Genomic DNA, 18,761 nt, shown 5'->3' with positions numbered 1-18,761 from the left:
AATAGAGAACTGGATCATGTCACATGACTTATTCCATTTCTACTCTATGGGATCTTACGGAGCCTGTTCATGGATGACATGGTTGCGATATGATCATAGAAGATATTCTCCTCAAGTGAACCAGCCTATCCTTCCTAGGTAGGGGACTTACATGTTGATTGGATGCGGAGACACCTTTGGTTGTGAATTCTAATGTGGCAGATCCAATTCTTTATCTGCATGGCCAAATCAATAATTCAAGTCACACACTCCCATAATCCGCCTTTTTTCTTTCGTAAAATTAACTTCAACTATTTGTATTGTATAAAAATACTTTGGAGTTGAAGAGAAGTATCCAAATGACATGTGTTATTTTACAATAACCCATGCTTGTAGCAATGAAATACCAAAACCTACCCGATATGATATATGATAATTATAATTCTCTATGATATGCCTTCCCTATAAAGGACCCGAAATACCTTGCTTACGTATCATTGGAAAGTGCATTAACATAAATTCGGCAGTAAGCAGAGGCAGTACAAAGGTATGTCAACTATAAAAACGAGTCAAAGTGGATTGGCCCACACTAGCACTTCCGCGTAATAACTCCACTAAAGGCGATCCTATTACCGGAATGGCGTCAGGTACACCTGTCACAATTTTGACTGCCCAATAGCCAATTTGATCTCAAGGCAAAGAATAACCAGTTACACCAAATGATGCAGTCAAAACAGCCAAAACCACACCTGTGACCCAAGTTAATTCACGGGGTTTTTAAAATCCCCCTGTGAGATACACACGAAATACATGCAGGATTATCATTAAAACCATCATACTTGCTGACCATCGATGAACTAATTCATTAACCAACCAAAGGTGGCCTCGGTCATTATGTATTGAACCGAGGAAAAAGCCTCTGTAACGGTTGGTCGGTAGTAAAAAGTCATAGCAAAACCGGTAGCGACTTGTACTAGAAAACAAGTAAGTGTAATTCCCCCTAAACAATAAAATATGTTGACATGGGGAGGAACATATTCCCCCTGAATCTCAAGACGTTCCTCAAACCAATCATATACTTTATTGAGATAGGTAACTAACCCGAGTCCCCCTCTAAGAGCCGTATATGAAAATTTCATCTCGTACGGCTCAAGCAGAAACACAAAAATTTTCAATGAATATTAGAAAAAAGGTTCAAAACTTCATCAGCCACTGAATTGGGTCGATTTGCCTTGAAGATATCAAATAAGAAAAATCCGGAATATCTTCTTTGTGATGATAATGCCAAAAAATCTCAAGTTGGCGCGTCTTTCTTTCTTCCTTTCCCTTATGTTGGTCATTAGAGACTTCTTGACTTTTCCCTTCCCTATAAAGGATTTGTTTTTTTATGCGTAATATAGAAATTATCTTGTCGAGATCCTATGAATCAGTTCAATTAAAACCTTAGATTCATACTAGAGCCACAATGATTTAGTCTCAAGCTAAACAAAAGGCAAGGGTTCTTCGAATAAGAACCGCTTGATAATCATTTGTTGAATCAGTGTAATGACTCGACAAAATCGAGAGAAAAAAAGTTGTCTTTTGGGCAAACAAAATTGGAAGGAAGAAAATTTCTTTTTTATTTTTATTTAAGAACTACTTGAATTTTTCAGTCTGGTTGCGAGGTCTTAATAGTGAGTATGAATCATAGTTCCATTTTTTTTATCCACTCTATCTATTTCGTGTTCCAGGTACTAGAATAAATAATATCCGACGAATTAGAATCATCTTGGTAGAGATAACAGGCCCTTTCTATGAATTATCAATAGGATCAATTCTAACAAGTCACACAATCATATTCCAGAGATACCGAAACAAAAAAATTCTGCGGTCGAACTACCATAATATCTAGAAATGTAGATCTTAAACTAGAAAGGCTTTTTTGGATGGAATAACTCTGACTTCCTAGTTTTAGTTAGTAGAAACATAATTGGTTAAAATTCCATCCAGTAAAACGGAAGAATTATAAATTTCTAAAATGATAGATAGGAATATAGCGAATAAAGCCATTGCGATCCCCATAAAAGGAGTAGTCCCCCAACCCGGGGCGACTTTCCCATATTCCGAATTCAAGGGTTTCAGTAAACTACCTGCACCAGTTCGTTTTGGCCTAGGTTTAGAACTATCTTCAACGGTTTGTGTAGCCATAAATTCTATTTAATCATTGGTGTTGACTTTGTATACTATTCCGTTGTAGTTGTAAATACACGATCTTTTCGTAGATCCATTGTAATCTTGAAATTCTAAAAAAATGGAAACAACAACTTTAGTCGCCATCTCCATATCTGGTTTACTTTTAAGCTTTACTGGGTATGCCTTATATACCGCGTTTGGGCAACCCTCTCAACAATTAAGAGTTCCATTCGAAGAACACGGAGACTAATTTAAGTAAGAAGTCCCCTAGATAGGGGGACTACTTACTTAAATGAAATTATTTTATTCTTTTAGTTGGAGTTGGTGGAACCTTAGGTGGTTCTCGGAAGAAGATAGCGAAAAAAAATTATCCCTAAAGTCGAAACTAAAAGGAACGTATAAACCAATGCTTCCATAGATTCGATCCTGGTTTATTTACAATTATAACTTCCACACCTATTCATTTGTCATTTGGGAGAATTTCCCATATAAAGAAAGAAAAAGAGTCAAAGAAAGGATGGGAGATGTTTCCCATGTCAAATCAAAAAAGAGAGGGAAAGATACTATAACAATGTGTATCAGACTGCCTGTTTCCTTGTAGTTGGATCTCCCACTTTTTGGAATGTTCCAAATTCCACTTGAGCATCCAAATCTGGATCAATACCAGCAAAAACATCTCGGAACAATGTTCTAGCACCATGCCAAATGTGTCCGAAAAAGAAGAGCAAAGCAAAGGTAGCATGACCAAAAGTGAACCAACCCCTTGGACTGCTGCGAAAAACACCATCAGATTTCAAAGTAGCCCGGTCTAATTCAAAAATTTCCCCTAATTGAGAACGCCTCGCATATTTTTTATAGTAGCAGGATCAGAATAACTTACTCCATTAAGTTCGCCACCATAGAACTCCACCGTTACACCTACTTGTTCAACACTATATTTGGATTCTGCTCTTCTAAAAGGAACGTCTGCTCTAACAATTCCCTCCTCATGTACCAAAACAACCGGAAATGTTTCAAAAAAAGTAGGCATACGGCGTACAAAAAGCTCACGTCCTTATTTATCTCTAAAGACGGGATGTCCTAACCATCCAACAGCTATTCCATCCCCATTGTCCATTGAGCCTGCTCTGAATAATCCCCCTTTTGCCGGATTATTACCAATATAATCATAAAAGGCTAATTTTTCGGGAATTTTAGACCAAGCTTCTGATAAACTAAGATTTTCGGCTAAACCATTGCTAACTCTTCGATATATTTCTTGCTGAAAGTATCCCTGATCCCACTGATAACGAGTAGGCCCAAATAATTCGATTGGGGTCGTTGCTGACCCATACCACATAGTTCCAGCAACTACGAAAGCTGCAAAAAAACAGCAGCGATACTACTGGAAAGTACAGTTTCAATATTGCCCATACGTAATCCTTTATATAGACGTTGAGGCGGACGGACACTAAGATGGAATTAGCCCGCTAATATACCCAATGTACCCGCAACAATATGATGAGAAGCTATTCCCCCCGAAACAAAAGGATCAAAACCTTCTGCACCCCACGCTGGATTTACAGCTTGTATTTTTCCAGTTAGTCCATAAGGATCGGATACCCATATCCTAGGACCATACAAACCCGTTACATGAAATGCCCCAAAGCCAAAGCAAGCCACCCCTGCAAGAAATAAATGAATTCCAAAGATCTTGGGCAAATCCAAAGAGGGTTTTCCCGTCCGCTCATCAGAGAATATTTCTAGGTCCCAATATACCCAATGCCAGATCGCTGACAAGAAACACAAGCCAGAAAACACAATATGCGTACCTGCCACACCTTCATAACTCCAAATACCCGGATTTGTTACAGTTCCTCCTGAAATACTCCAACCACCCCACGAATCCGTTATTCCTAAACGAGTCATGAAGGGAATTACGAACATACCTTGTCTCCACATTGGATCCAGAACAGGATCAGAGGGATCAAAAACTGCTAATTCGTATAAAGCCATTGAGCCAGCCCAACCAGAAACTAGAGCTGTGTGCATTATATGCACCGCAAGCAATCGACCCGGATCATTCAATACGACAGTATGAACACGATACCAAGGCAAACCCATGGAAATACCCCTTTAGCAAAGAAAATAGACACGATGTCGCTTTATTTTATCGCATTGAAAAAGACTATCCATATCCTATGTACCTAACCCTTCTAGGGGATTCTGTGTCAGAAAGCGCGAATATTTATTTCATTCCATTAAAAATAAGAAGCCAATTCTGTTCATAAGAAGAAAGAGAAGCAGATCTATTCTATACTCGATAAGTGCCAATATGCAATGGGTAACTTGGCCAATTTGGAAAAAACGAAGAATAGATCGCTACCCCTCTTTGTTTAGCATTCGAATCACCCATTCCTTTTTCTTTATTCAATCTGTCTTACATTCCTTATATGTATAACCTTTCAATCTACGTATTAATAGAATCTATAGTATTCATATAGAATAAGAATAAAAATTAAGATAATAAACTGCGGATTCTTTCTTTCTGTTCCATTCTTACGTTTCCATATTAAAGTGTGGTTTTCTTACTTAAATTTAATAATATTAATCTGATATGCCCATTGGTGTTCCAAAAGTACCTTACCGGATTCCTGGAGATGAAGAAGCGACTTGGGTTGACTTATACAATGTTATGTATCGAGAAAGGACACTTTTTCGATCAAGAGATTCGTTGCGAGATCACGAATCATATTACAGGTCTCATGGTATATCTGAGTATAGAAGATGGAATTAGTGATATATTTTTGTTTATAAACTCCCCAGGCGGGTGGCTAATCTCAGGAATGGCTATTTTTGATACGATGCAAACGGTGACACCAGATATATATACAATATGCCTCGGAATAGCCGCCTCCACGGCGTCCTTCATTCTGCTTGGAGGAGAACCCACCAAGCGTATAGCATTCCCTCACGCGAGGATTATGCTTCACCAACCTGCTAGTGCTTATTATCGGGCAAGGACACCAGAGTTTTTACTAGAAGTAGAAGAGTTACACAAAGTTCGCGAAATGATCACAAGGGTTTATGCAGTAAGAACAGGCAAGCCTTTTTGGGTTGTATCCGAAGACATGGAAAGGGATGTTTTTATGTCAGCAGACGAAGCCAAAGCTTATGGACTTGTCGATATTGTAGGGGATGAAATGATTGACAAGCACTGCGATACTGATCTAGTGTGGTTTCCAGAAATGTTTAAGGATTGGTAGTGTCCGGATTTCTTGTAAAGTTATTTCACAGCTAAATTCGTGTTTTCCTTGATTTAATAGAAAATAGAAAGACTTCATGATGAGCAATCATCAGGTTAAGATGGATCTAAACCAATCCATTTTTTTCTATAGACATACAACATGCCGACGGTTAAACAACTTATTAGAAACGCAAGACAGCCAATACGAAATGCTCAAAAAACGGCCGCGCTTAAAGGATGCCCTCAGCGTCGAGGAACATGTGCTAGGGTGTATGTGCGACTCGTTCAGATCATGACTTCAAACAAATATAAAAAAAATTGAAGTATCCATGATTAGTACCAATGAATAGGATATAGCTTCTCTATCCTAGATTTCTATGGTATATGGAATTTATGGTTTCCTTTGGTGCAAATCCAATTATCTAAATTGGAAATAAGAAGCAATTCTCCCATTGGTAGCAAATGGTTATCCATTAAGCGGAGGAAATAGTAATAAAAAGAAATAGGCTTATGCTCCTTTATCTTAAAACAACGGACTAACAGGGTCAGCTACTTAGCCAACTTTCATAATTAAATACCATCACTGTATGGATAACTCTTATTGTGAAAAGAGCTATTTACACTATAATGGATAGGTAGAGCCAAAGAATGTGGACTATACAAGTTCGCAATACCTTTTGATGAAAGAAAGGGCTCCGGTGTATAGAGAGGGCCTCACCGTTTAAAAGGGAACCATAGAAACGATGGAACCCACTATTTTTTTAGTATTATTAGAATGAATTCGTTATTTCGTATAGAAATAACTGAACGAAGTGGAATAAAAAATCATGGTTGGGAAGGTTACTATAGCAAAAGCCATTGGAATTAATATTTTATATATCGGAATAATTAGTTTTGTTATTAACGAGAAAAGGGTGGCTAAAAGAAGAGAAATCATTAGTTATTCATTAAGGTTAATTTGATTCAATGACCAGAGTTCCGCGAGGATATATAGCCGGAGACGACGAACAAAAATGCGTTCATTTGCCTCAAACTTTAGAGGGGCTCATTTAAGACTTAATCAAATGATTACCCAACAGGTAAAAAGAGCTTTTGTTTCCTCTCATCGAGATAGAGGTAGGCAAAAGAGGGATTTTCGTCGTTTGTGGATCACTCGGATAAACGCAGCAACACGGGTATATAAAGTATTCGATAGTTATAGTAAATTAATACACAACCTGTACAAGAAGAAATTGATTCTTAATCGTAAAATGCTTGCACAAGTAGCTGTATCAAATCCAAATAATCTTTACACGATTTCCAATAAAATAAAGATCATCAATTAAAGGTATAAATAAAGTAATATACTGGAATAATAGAAGATGAATTCCCAGAGAGGGAACTCCGGGAAGATACAACAACTTAAGATTAAGTGGTAGGAATCAACGAGCTGGATTACTTTCTTTATAATATATATAGGCCGGGCCCTTTCGAATTCGAATAAAACATCAATAATCGGAACTTAAGTTCCGGTTGTTGTTTCTTAAATTTTGGTTGTTGTTTCTTAAGTTTCGATTGGAATTGTACTTTTGCGTTAATTGAGGAATATGTCTATTTTTTCTGGGTCTAGAACCTGTAATTATTGAAATTGACTGGGCTTGAAATTGCTTTTCGTTCTCATAGTTACGAAACGGTAAGAAAGATAAAATACGAGCCTGTTTTATAGCAAGAGTAATTAATCGTTGTTGTTTCAAGGTTAATCTATTTATTCGTCTCGATAATATTTTTCCTTCTTCACTAATAATCTATTAATTAAACTCATGTTTCTATATCAATTCGATCTCCCGGGCCAATCCGGGGACGCCTACGAAAAGGTTGTTTAGATTTACGAAAAGGTTGCTTGAATTTACGAAAATTTGCTTGGATTTACGAAAGGGTTGCTTGGATTTATTAAAAGTTTGCTTGGATTTACTAAAGGGTTGCTTTGATTTAAGAAAAGGTTGTTTAGATGTATACATGATTTATTCCTTATTTAAAATTTGAAAATTTGAAAATTCACTTCTTTATTTTATTAATTTAGGATCCAGAAGAAGTAGTTTTTCTTTGATCCATATCTTATTTGATTCATATTATAGTATATGAATACCCTCTATACATATGAAATAATATCTACCGGAAATCAGATGAGTTGATTTGTATTTTGTATTCTATACTATGTTTTCTTTATATATTAAATATGAAGTTCTTACTCTTTCTGTTGTTTGGAAAGATCGAACACACGATGTTCCTATTTCTTTATTTCATGATGAGTCGTATGCTTGCGACAATAACGACAAAAATTTTTGAATTCTAATTGTCCGGGTGTATTGTGGCGATTCTTTTGAGTACTATATCTAGAAATCCCCGTCGATTCCTCATTGGCACCTTTTCGAACACAACTAATGCATTCCAAAATAACTCTGATTCTAACATCTTTTCCCTTGGCCATGAACCTCCTTTTGTTTTCGGATTGACTTAACTTAATTCTTCTACTTATTCTTTTATTCTTCTATTTTGAATCCGAAGAAGAAGAATAAAATTCATTAGAATAATTTTTTTATTCTTAAATTAAGTAATAAAAAATAGAGAAATAATTAAAGAATACAATCCTTGTCGAATTAGCAAAGATTTTGGTTCGAAATCCTTTCATTTAATTAGCCAGCCCCGCCTTTTCTATGCTCTGATTTCTGAGGTCTTATTTAGCTTGGGTACCCCTTTAAATTGAATTTCTATTTTCAAAAATGGGGTTTACCAAATTTTTAATGACTCTGAGGTTCAATCCAATCCATCTTTTCTTTCTTTTTCCTTCCGATACTAAAAAAAGATTGAAAAGGATCAAATTTTGTCATATCACGAAGAAATCTATCCCTCCCATAGCAATAACTAGAATTAAAAAAAAGGGAATGACAAAGCATTTGGGAATAAACGATTAATTTCTATCAATAAACCTGCTAAAGCACCAAACCATAGAGTACTTAGCACGGGTGCTACAGAGAGATATGTTTTTATATCCCGCATTGAAAATCCTCCTTCCTTGTTGGAATACATATATGATCATAAACTCTTGCCCAAGATTGTTATGCTATATATAAAATGAACCATATTGACGAAATTTTCCTATCCCTAAAAAAGAAAAAGATGACCCCTTCTTCCTATATATTAGCAAGGAAAAGTAATCCTTCCTTTATAGGCGAAATTATATTGGATTTTATATGTATATAATTCCTTAATTATATGAGACCAAAAAGAAGAAATGACACGAGGGTTCTATATATAGATAGAGAAAGAAAGAAGAAGAAAATAGAAAGAAGAAGAAAATTATGATGTGGAAAAGAAGACAGGAATTGAGTACAATGGCATTGTACAACAATTTAATTTGGAAAAGGGATGTAGCGCAGCTTGGTAGCGCGTTTGTTTTGGGTACAAAATGTCACAGGTTCAAATCCTGTCATCCCTACCTATTACTTCTTTCTTCTTTATAGGCAGTAGCGACGAGATCAATTAAAGTAAAGTGGGTATAACTTGAATTTGTGGAGACTATACGTACGTGAGATACATTAGGAATAGAAAAATATTTTCTTTTTGAATGAATGAAAGTGCTCTTAGTTCAGTTCGGTAGAACGCGGGTCTCCAAAACCCGATGTCGTAGGTTCGAATCCTGCAGAGCGTGATTCCATCTATTTTATGTCGAAGCAGAGTAAAATAACTTAACAAAATTGAATTGTAACTCCAATTTCAATTTGACCTCCTCCCTGGTCTGGAGGAGGTCAATAAAAAAAATGACTCAATCAAAGATCCAACTGATCCCCACGCCTGTATTGCAAATACGCAGTCACGAATAATCCCGCTAAAGTAATAGGAATTAGGCCTAAGACGATTCCAAATAGAAAAACTTCAATCATTTCGATTTGTTCGAGGGGATAAAGAAAGAGGTACGATCTATCCCTAAATAGTACTCTAAATTATCCACGAATCTCAATGACCAAGAAAAGAATTCCTAATTAGTCTGGAAAAGAGTCGTAGAATGCCAGGAATCCCAAAGAAAGATTTTTCTTTTCTGAATTATAATTATTCAGTCAATGCAAATAAGGCGTATCTTGTTCAAGCCAATAAATAGAGCTGGGGTTATAGTTAAAGCAGCCAGTAGAAAACCAAAATAACTAGTTAAAGTAAGCATGAAAGAGTTAAATTCCATTTTTTTACTACACTACATATGTTGGTAAAGCATTTACCTAAGTTATGGAAAATTCATAATTCATCAGTTATTTTAGATAATACTAAAAACAAGGTAGAGTAAGATACAGAAGTGTAAAAGAAAGTGGATTCATCAGATGATACATGAGTCCCTAATTCCGAATCAAGAGATTTGTTGTGGAATTTGTCAATTGAGTAAATTAATAATATTAAGAACTAGATCATCTAACCCCATTGAATTTCATTTTTTCATTCAATTTTCAGGGAAATTTTTGAATAAGAGATAAATAAACAATTCAATTTGAAAAAAAACTTCTTTCTATTTTGGATAATTTCTTTTTCAATAGGACCCTCTTTTTGGAGTGAACGATCGAATATTCCCCTATTCCTTCTTATTTTAACTGATTGTATTCCATATGGAATAAGAGGAGAACAAAAGCATTCCACGACCTGCCAAGGGGCTGTTAAAAAAACTCTTCCTTGAATTTACTTTATTTTTATATCTTTTTCGAACTCCAACCAAAGTAGATTCGAAGACGAGTCACTTCAATTATCCTTTTAAGTTCTATTCTATCTTCTGCCTTTCCCTATTTCATCTCGTAAAGTTCTGCGCTCGCAGTTTGGTCAGGAAAGTTAGACCTAATCCAACAAACAATACAAGGATGAATTACGAATTATGAAAGGATAGATTTCACATATACTTGTCCTTGTATTGTGTCAGTATGAGAATATCCTTCCTAAATTATTTATCCAAACCTATTGATCATTAACTTAGATTTTCCCAAGATTTTGGCTGCTATTCCGAATTACTCTATTATTCCGAAGCCAATGAAAAGTAAGTAGAACCTACAAAAATGGGGTTTTCTATTGATGCCTTGAATAACATATAGCTTACAAGGATGAAATATCAGTAATTTTCTATTTACTGGTCGATCCCATCTTTTACGGAATCAATTCCTTTTTTGAATGTACAAAAATTTTGGGAGTTCAGCATGTCTGGAAGCACGGGAGAATGTTCTTTTGCTGATATTATTACCAGTATTCGATACTGGGTTATTCATAGCATTACTATACCTTCCCTATTCATTGCGGGTTGGTTATTTGTCAGTACGGGTTTAGCTTATGACGTGTTTGGAAGTCCTAGGCCAAACGAGTATTTCACGGAAAGCCGACAAGGAATTCCGTTAATAACCGACCGTTTTGATTCTTTAGAACAACTCGATGAATTTAGTAGATGCTTTTAGGAGGCCCTCAATGACCATAGATCGAACCTATCCTATTTTTACAGTGCGATGGCTGGCTATTCACGGACTAGCTGTACCTACTGGTTTTTTCTTGGGATCAATATCAGCAATGCAGTTCATCCAACGATAAAACAAATTCCAACTATAGAACTATGACACAATCAAACCCGAATGAACAAAATGTTGAATTGAATCGTACCAGTCTATACTGGGGTTTATTACTCATTTTTGTACTTGCTGTTTTAATTTCCAATTACTTCTTCAATTGAGAGAAAGAAAGAGACTAATAAGAATTCTCTTATCCCATTTGGAAGGATACCATCCTTATAACTACCCATGACTGTTTTTGTCTCTAGCATGACCAATTGATAAAATGTGGAGGAAAGTAGGGGAAATGGCCGATACTACTGGAAGAATTCCTCTTTGGCTGATAGGTACTGTAGCTGGTATTGCTGTGATTGGTTTGGTAGGTGTTTTCTTTTATGGTTCATATTCTAGATTGGGTTCATCTCTATAGTAATCGGAGGGACCAGATTGTAAACATGAAAAAGTAGGAGCTTAGCGGGTCCTTACCCCCCTTTATCTGATTAGAGCGGAAAGGACCCGCGGAATTTTTACTCTTATAACGCGAATTGAATCTATTCGATTCACTCTTATGAAGCAACATGAAAAAGAGATCACTCGAGGATCCAATATCTTATTCCACGAAGGAAGTATCCTGAAAATCCTTGATTTAGTTTCGACTAATAAACTAATAAAACCTTAATCAAAACTATTCAACTATTCAACTAGTTCCCGGTAAGAAATATAGTAAATTTGAAGTTGAACTTAATTAAACAAGCCAAGCAATTTGCTCACAATCACAAGAAATTTTTCCCCCGCCATATTTTCTTCCCCTCTGTTTGTCCACTACCTCGGCTAAACCTAAGCAAAAGAAAAAGAGGTCCAAGAGACAGACCCGAATAAAGAAGAAATAGTAATCTTTGACAAATTAGGAAGAAAAAGGATTCTTATTTTGACAAGAAGAATCGGCACAAGAAAAAGGCTTTTTCTTGTGCCGAATAGACGATTAAGAAGACCTGCAATCCCTCCGAAAAGGAAGAAATTTTAATTTTATTGTTCTCGCCTTTGCCTTGGATTCTCTTCTTTTACATGGGATATAAATAAGGAATTCCAGACATCTCATAAACAAAAAGCAGTCTAAACAAAAAAAGGATTTCCAAAATAGATCATAGATAATTCTAGCAATTGCCAATAAATCGAGGCTTTTTACCAACTTGATGGTAAGAAATCCCGGGACCTAGAAATGCATTTCGTACAATTGAACCTTTTCAAACTGTTTCTTTTTGAGAACCAAAAAAACTTGTGCCAAAATAACGGATGCGAAGAAGAACAAAAGGCCTTGGACACGTAATGGATCCTGAAGCATGATTTCTGCGTCCCCCTGACCAAAACCTCCCACATTAGGATTGCTTGTTAATGGTTGATCAAGCTTGATGGATTCCCCCTCTGAAACAAGAAGTTCTAGTCCGGGAGGTATAATAACAATCACTTGGCGTCCATCTGCTGCATCAACTATGGATATTTCATACCCCCCCTTTTCTTTACGTAGTATTTTTCTTACTATACCTGTTGATGTAGCATTATAGACTGTATTGTTACTCTTGCTACCATCAGGATAGATCTGTCCTCTTCCTCGGTTTCCCCCTACATATATGGGATATTTTAAGAAATGAGCATCTTTCTTCGTAGCAGGATCAGGGGAAAGAATGGGAAAGACAATTTCACTATATTTCTTACCGGGAACAGGGCCTATCACAAGAATGTTTTTTTTATCGGGACGATAACTCTGAAAAGCAAGATTTCCTATCTTTTCCTTTAACTCAGGGGAAATACGATCGGGCAGCGCTAATTCGAATCCCTCGGGCAAAATAAGAACAACACCTACATTCAACCATCCCTTTTTCCATTAGCAAGAACTTGTTTCAATTGCATATCATAAGGAATTCGAAGAACTGCTTCAAATACAGTATCGGGAAGCACAGCTTGGGGAACTTCAATATCGACGGGCTTGCTAGCTAAATGGCAATTGGCACATACAATTCGTCCAGTTGCTTCTCGTGGGTTTTCATAACCCTGCTGCACAAAAATGGGATATGCATTTGAAATAGATGTCCGAGTTATTACGTATATCATGATCGATACAGAAATCGATCGAGTTATCTGTTCCTTTACCCAAGAAAAAGTATTTCTATTTTCCATGTCCAATCGCAGATCCCAGAATTTCTACAATAAATTAGATAGGTATCTAATCTAATCTAGTTCCCTATACATGAATCTGTTGTCATTCTACTGCAACAGTTGTACTGCAATGATGAATACCTTAAAGTAGGTATAAATAGAAAGAATTTTGCTAAAATGGAAAAGGGCTTTCTTTCTAAAAAAATATGCTTGCTAATTTGATTAATATTAATATCGGGAGATCAAATGAATTTATGCTTCACTAATTGAATGATAAATGACTACAAGCGAAGGAGATAGACGATTTAAACAAAAAAAGACCCAAAATTTCAAACATGTATCTAGAATTACTGGAAAACTACAAACAAAAATAGTGAAAATAAGCTCGTTAGGAGCCCATCCAAAATCGTTGTAGACCCAACGAATTACTAGTTCCCAACCACGGGTGGAGTGAAATCCAACAAAAAAATCAGTAACTAAAAGAATAAAAAAAACTTTTATTGAGTCATTTAAATTATAGAAGAATTCCTGAACCCAAGAATTCAAAATGACAAGTTCCTCTTTACCCAGAAAAAAAGAACCACTTAGAATAGCCAAACAGATTATATTTTTCGAGAAATGCAAAATGGTATGGAGATGATCCTCATTATTTATTTTGACCCATTGTATTATTTCCTTGTGTATTCCTGTAGGAGGTTTTTGTACATGTGTCTTTAGTTTCCCTTTTATCATCTCGTCCAAGAGAGAAAGTTCTTCTAATTCTATGAATCTTTCTAGAATCCTTTTCTCTTGAATATCAGTTAAGAGAGTTTCGGATTGCCTGGTATTCCACCAATTCTTAATCCAAAGTTCCAAACGTTTGTTAAATGAGGAAGAGACCCCCAAGGAAAAAGTACAATAAATACAAGATATAGTAAAGAAGGCAATGCTTTATTTTTTTTCATTTTTGATCCGTAAATGGAGTTGTTAATGAATATGCTTCATTCGCTGACTCTATTCCATTCCCTGACTCTATATGATGATATTTCTATTTCATGATATTTCTATTTCTTTGAAGCAAAAACTATATAGGTTTGATACCCTGTATCTATTCTTCTTTTTTGTATATTAGTTAGTAGTGGAATTTCAGTGCATTGGGTTCTTTCTTAGATCTAGATGGTATGAAATAGTGAAATAGAATAAAAAAAGCCCTTTCGGATGAAAAAAGAAGAATAGTATGCAATATATCTCACTTGGATAAAAAAAATTAAAAGCAAATTTCTCTTATCCTCGTTTGTTCCTTCCTTTAGATAAATACTTCAAAATCCCCTTACAATAACAAATCCAATTTACAAGGGACTTCCTCCCCGTGTTGAGAAAACTTTTCTTCGTCCAATTCTTCTTTTCTTCATTCAACTCAGTTCAAAAAAGATACCTCAAAATACTTCAATTGGTACGCGCAAGAAATAGGCCAATTCGGCAGCTTTTTGTTCAATTTCTCGTGGAGTAAAAAATTTATCATCAGTACGAGTCAAGGGAATGATCCCCTGGCCCCGGATTTCCATATAAAGAATACGACGAGGATAAATACCCTCTTTAACCTGAATTCTAATTGATTGGATATCCCGCATAAGGAATCGAAGGAAGACGCGACGTTTTATTCCAGGGAATCCCCAACGAAAAATGCACACTATTCCCTCTTTTCTATCGAATCGGTCATAACCACTACCTACATTCCACAAAATAGTACACCACAAGTAGGAGCTAATGAATAGGCCTGCGATTCCGTAGAAAGACATCACGACCCCCTGCGGAAAAAAAAGAATTTCTTGAGATGGAAGTATAGATATAATATTCTTACCAAGATAACTGGAAATCCCAACCGATAAGAATCCTAGTGAACCTAGAAAAAGCATACAGGCCCAGAAAAAATTACCCCTTTTTCGAGAACCTTTTAGAAGTTCTACCCATATGTGTTCTGATCGCCAATTCATATTAGATATACTAAATCCAGCAGCGGTCGATTGAAATTGAGAGAATAAGCTAAATAATTTTGACTTTACTTTTTTTGATTCTGAAATCGCCTTCAGCAACTAGTACTCCTGTGAAATAATAGGTTAGATACATTGACTTTCTATTCAAAAAATATTCGTTGATTCAATTAAAATAAATAAAATAAAACTCGCTATACCTGGCTCTGCATATTCATGCATTTATGCTCGTAGCCTATATCCGCATCCATAACCGTTTTTCATTTGTGTGTAGAAAGTGTGTGTAGAAAAAGCCACATACCCTACCATATTATATTACTTACACTAAAAAATACAATACAATAGTCAATATTCCTTATAATAGATATACTTAATTATATCATAAGAATCTTAAGATATTTTTCGACTAGATAGAAATAGTAAATTTGAATTGAGACACCTATTCCATGACGGATTTAAACTTACCTTCTATTTTCGTGCCTTTAGTAGGCTTAGTATTTCCGGCAATTGCAATGACTTCTTTATTTCTTTATGTGCAAAAAAATAAGATTGTCTAGTATTTTTTAGTGTATGTAATATAATATGGTAGGGTATGTGGCTTTTTCTACACACACTTTCTACACACAAATGAAAAACGGTTATGGATGCGGATATAGGCTACGAGCATAAATGCATGAATATGCAGAGCCAGGTATAGCGAGTTTTATTTTATTTATTTTAATTGAATCAACGAATATTTTTTGAATAGAAAGTCAATGTATCTAACCTATTATTTCACAGGAGTACTAGTTGCTGAAGGCGATTTCAGAATCAAAAAAAGTAAAGTCAAAATTATTTAGCTTATTCTCTCAATTTCAATCGACCGCTGCTGGATTTAGTATATCTAATATGAATTGGCGATCAGAACACATATGGGTAGAACTTCTAAAAGGTTCTCGAAAAAGGGGTAATTTTTTCTGGGCCTGTATTCTTTTTCTAGGTTCACTAGGATTCTTATCGGTTTGGATTTCCAGTTATCTTGGTAAGAATATTATATCTATACTTCCATCTCAAGAAATTCTTTTTTTTCCGCAGGGGGTCGTGATGTCTTTCTACGGAATCGCAGGCCTATTCATTAGCTCCTACTTGTGGTGTACTATTTTGTGGAATGTAGGTAGTGGTTATGACCGATTCGATAGAAAAGAGGGAATAGTGTGCATTTTTCGTTGGGGATTCCCTGGAATAAAACGTCGCGTCTTCCTTCGATTCCTTATGCGGGATATCCAATCAATTAGAATTCAGGTTAAAGAGGGTCTTTATCCTCGTCGTATTCTTTATATGGAAATCCGGGGCCAGGGGATCATTCCCTTGACTCGTACTGATGATAAATTTTTTACTCCACGAGAAATTGAACAAAAAGCTGCCGAATTGGCCTATTTCTTGCGCGTACCAATTGAAGTATTTTTTTTGAACTGAGTTGAATGAAGAAAAGAAGAATTGGAAGAAGAAAAGTTTTCTCAACACGGGGAGGAAGTCCCTTCTAAATTGGATTTGTTATTGTAAGGGGATTTTTAAGTATTTATCTAAAGGAAGGAACAAACGAGGATAAGAGAAATTTGCTTTTAATTTTTTTTTATCCAAGTGAGATATATCGCATACTATTCTTCCTTTTTCATCCGAAAGGGCTTTTTTTTTATTCTATTTCACTATTTCATTCCATCTAGATCTAAGAAAGAACCCAATGCACTGAAATTCCACTAATAACTAATATACAAAAAAGAAGAATAGATACAGGGTATCAAACCTATAGAGATTTTGCTTCAAAGAAATAGAAATATCATCATATAGAGTCAGGGAATGGAATAGAGTCAGCGAATGAAGCATATTCATTAACAACTCCATTTACAGATCAAAAATGAAAAAAAAGAAAGCATTGCCTTCTTTACTATATCTTGTATTTATCGTACTTTTGCCTTGGGGGGTCTCTTCCTCATTTAACAAATGTCTGGAACTTTGGATTAAGAATTGGTGGAATACCAGGCAATCCGAAACTCTCTTAACTGATATTCAAGAGAAAAGGATTCTAGAAAGATTCATAGAATTAGAAGAACTTTCTCTCTTGGACGAGATGATAAAAGGGAAACTAAAGACCCAAAATTTCAAACATGTATCTAGAATTACTGGAAAACTACAAACAAAAATAGTGAAAATAAGCTCGTTAGGAGCCCATCCAAAATCGTTGTAGACCCAACGAATTACTAGTTCCCAACCACGGGTGGAGTGAAATCCAACAAAAAAATCAGTAACTAAAAGAATAAAAAAAGCTTTTATTGAGTCATTTAAATTATAGAAGAATTCCTGAACCCAAGAATTCAAAATGACAAGTTCCTCTTTACCCAGAAAAAAAGAACCACTTAGAATAGCCAAACAGATTATATTTGTCGAGAAATGCAAAATGGTATGGAGATGATCCTCATTATTTATTTTGACCCATTGTATTATTTCCTTGTGTATTCCTGTAGGAGGTTTTTGTACATGTGTCTTTAGTTTCCCTTTTATCATCTCGTCCAAGAGAGAAAGTTCTTCTAATTCTATGAATCTTTCTAGAATCCTTTTCTCTTGAATATCAGTTAAGAGAGTTTCGGATTGCCTGGTATTCCACCAATACTTAATCCAAAGTTCCAGACATTTGTTAAATGAGGAAGAGACCCCCCAAGGCAAAAGTACGATAAATACAAGATATAGTAAAGAAGGCAATGCTTTCTTTTTTTTCATTTTTGATCTGTAAATGGAGTTGTTAATGAATATGCTTCATTCGCTGACTCTATTCCATTCCCTGACTCTATATGATGATATTTCTATTTCATGATATTTCTATTTCTTTGAAGCAAAAACTCTATAGGTTTGATACCCTGTATCTATTCTTCTTTTTTGTATATTAGTTATTAGTGGAATTTCAGTGCATTGGGTTCTTTCTTAGATCTAGATGGAATGAAATAGTGAAATAGAATAAAAAAAAAGCCCTTTCGGATGAAAAAGGAAGAATAGTATGCGATATATCTCAATTGGATAAAAAAAAATTAAAAGCAAATTTCTCTTATCCTCGTTTGTTCCTTCCTTTAGATAAATACTTAAAAATCCCCTTACAATAACAAATCCAATTTAGAAGGGACTTCCTCCCCGTGTTGAGAAAACTTTTCTTCTTCCAATTCTTCTTTTCTTCATTCAACTCAGTTCAAAAAAGATACCTCAAAATACTTCAATTGGTACGCGCAAGAAATAGGCCAATTCGGCAGCTTTTTGTTCAATTTCTCGTGGAGTAAAAAATTTATCATCAGTACGAGTCAAGGGAATGATCCCCTGGCCCCGGATTTCCATATAAAGAATACGACGAGGATAAAGACCCTCTTTAACCTGAATTCTAATTGATTGGATATCCCGCATAAAGAATCGAAGGAAGACGCGACGTTTTATTCCAGGGAATCCCCAACGAAAAATGCACACTATTCCCTCTTTTCTATCGAATCGGTCATAACCACTACCTACATTCCACAAAATAGTACACCACAAGTAGGAGCTAATGAATAGGCCTGCGATTCCGTAGAAAGACATCACGACCCCCTGCGGAAAAAAAAGAATTTCTTGAGATGGAAGTATAGATATAATATTCTTACCAAGATAACTGGAAATCCCAACCGATAAGAATCCTAGTGAACCTAGAAAAAGAATACAGGCCCA

At 35.6% G+C, this 18,761-nt stretch overlaps 2 non-coding genes and 1 pseudogene across 2 annotated transcripts; 2 read left to right on the top strand and 1 right to left on the bottom strand.

Annotated features, from left to right (window-relative positions):
* Positions 1–6,843: 6,843 nt before the first annotated feature.
* Positions 6,844–7,678, bottom strand: LOC123124060 (30S ribosomal protein S18, chloroplastic-like; annotated as a pseudogene).
* A 1,100-nt stretch (positions 7,679–8,778) lies between these two features.
* TRNAP-UGG (transfer RNA proline (anticodon UGG)) lies at positions 8,779–8,852 on the top strand. Its single transcript has one exon. It is a non-coding gene; the product is annotated as a tRNA-Pro (tRNA).
* Positions 8,853–8,991: 139 nt separating this feature from the next.
* Positions 8,992–9,065, top strand: TRNAW-CCA (transfer RNA tryptophan (anticodon CCA)). Its single transcript has one exon. It is a non-coding gene; the product is annotated as a tRNA-Trp (tRNA).
* The last annotated feature ends 9,696 nt before the right edge of the window (positions 9,066–18,761 follow it).

Source organism: Triticum aestivum, chromosome 5D (genome assembly GCF_018294505.1).
Source record: "Triticum aestivum cultivar Chinese Spring chromosome 5D, IWGSC CS RefSeq v2.1, whole genome shotgun sequence".
Classification (NCBI taxonomy): domain Eukaryota; kingdom Viridiplantae; phylum Streptophyta; class Magnoliopsida; order Poales; family Poaceae; genus Triticum; species Triticum aestivum.
The sequence above is the reverse complement of the archived record's forward strand: the minus strand, read 5'-3'. Positions and strand labels throughout refer to the sequence as shown.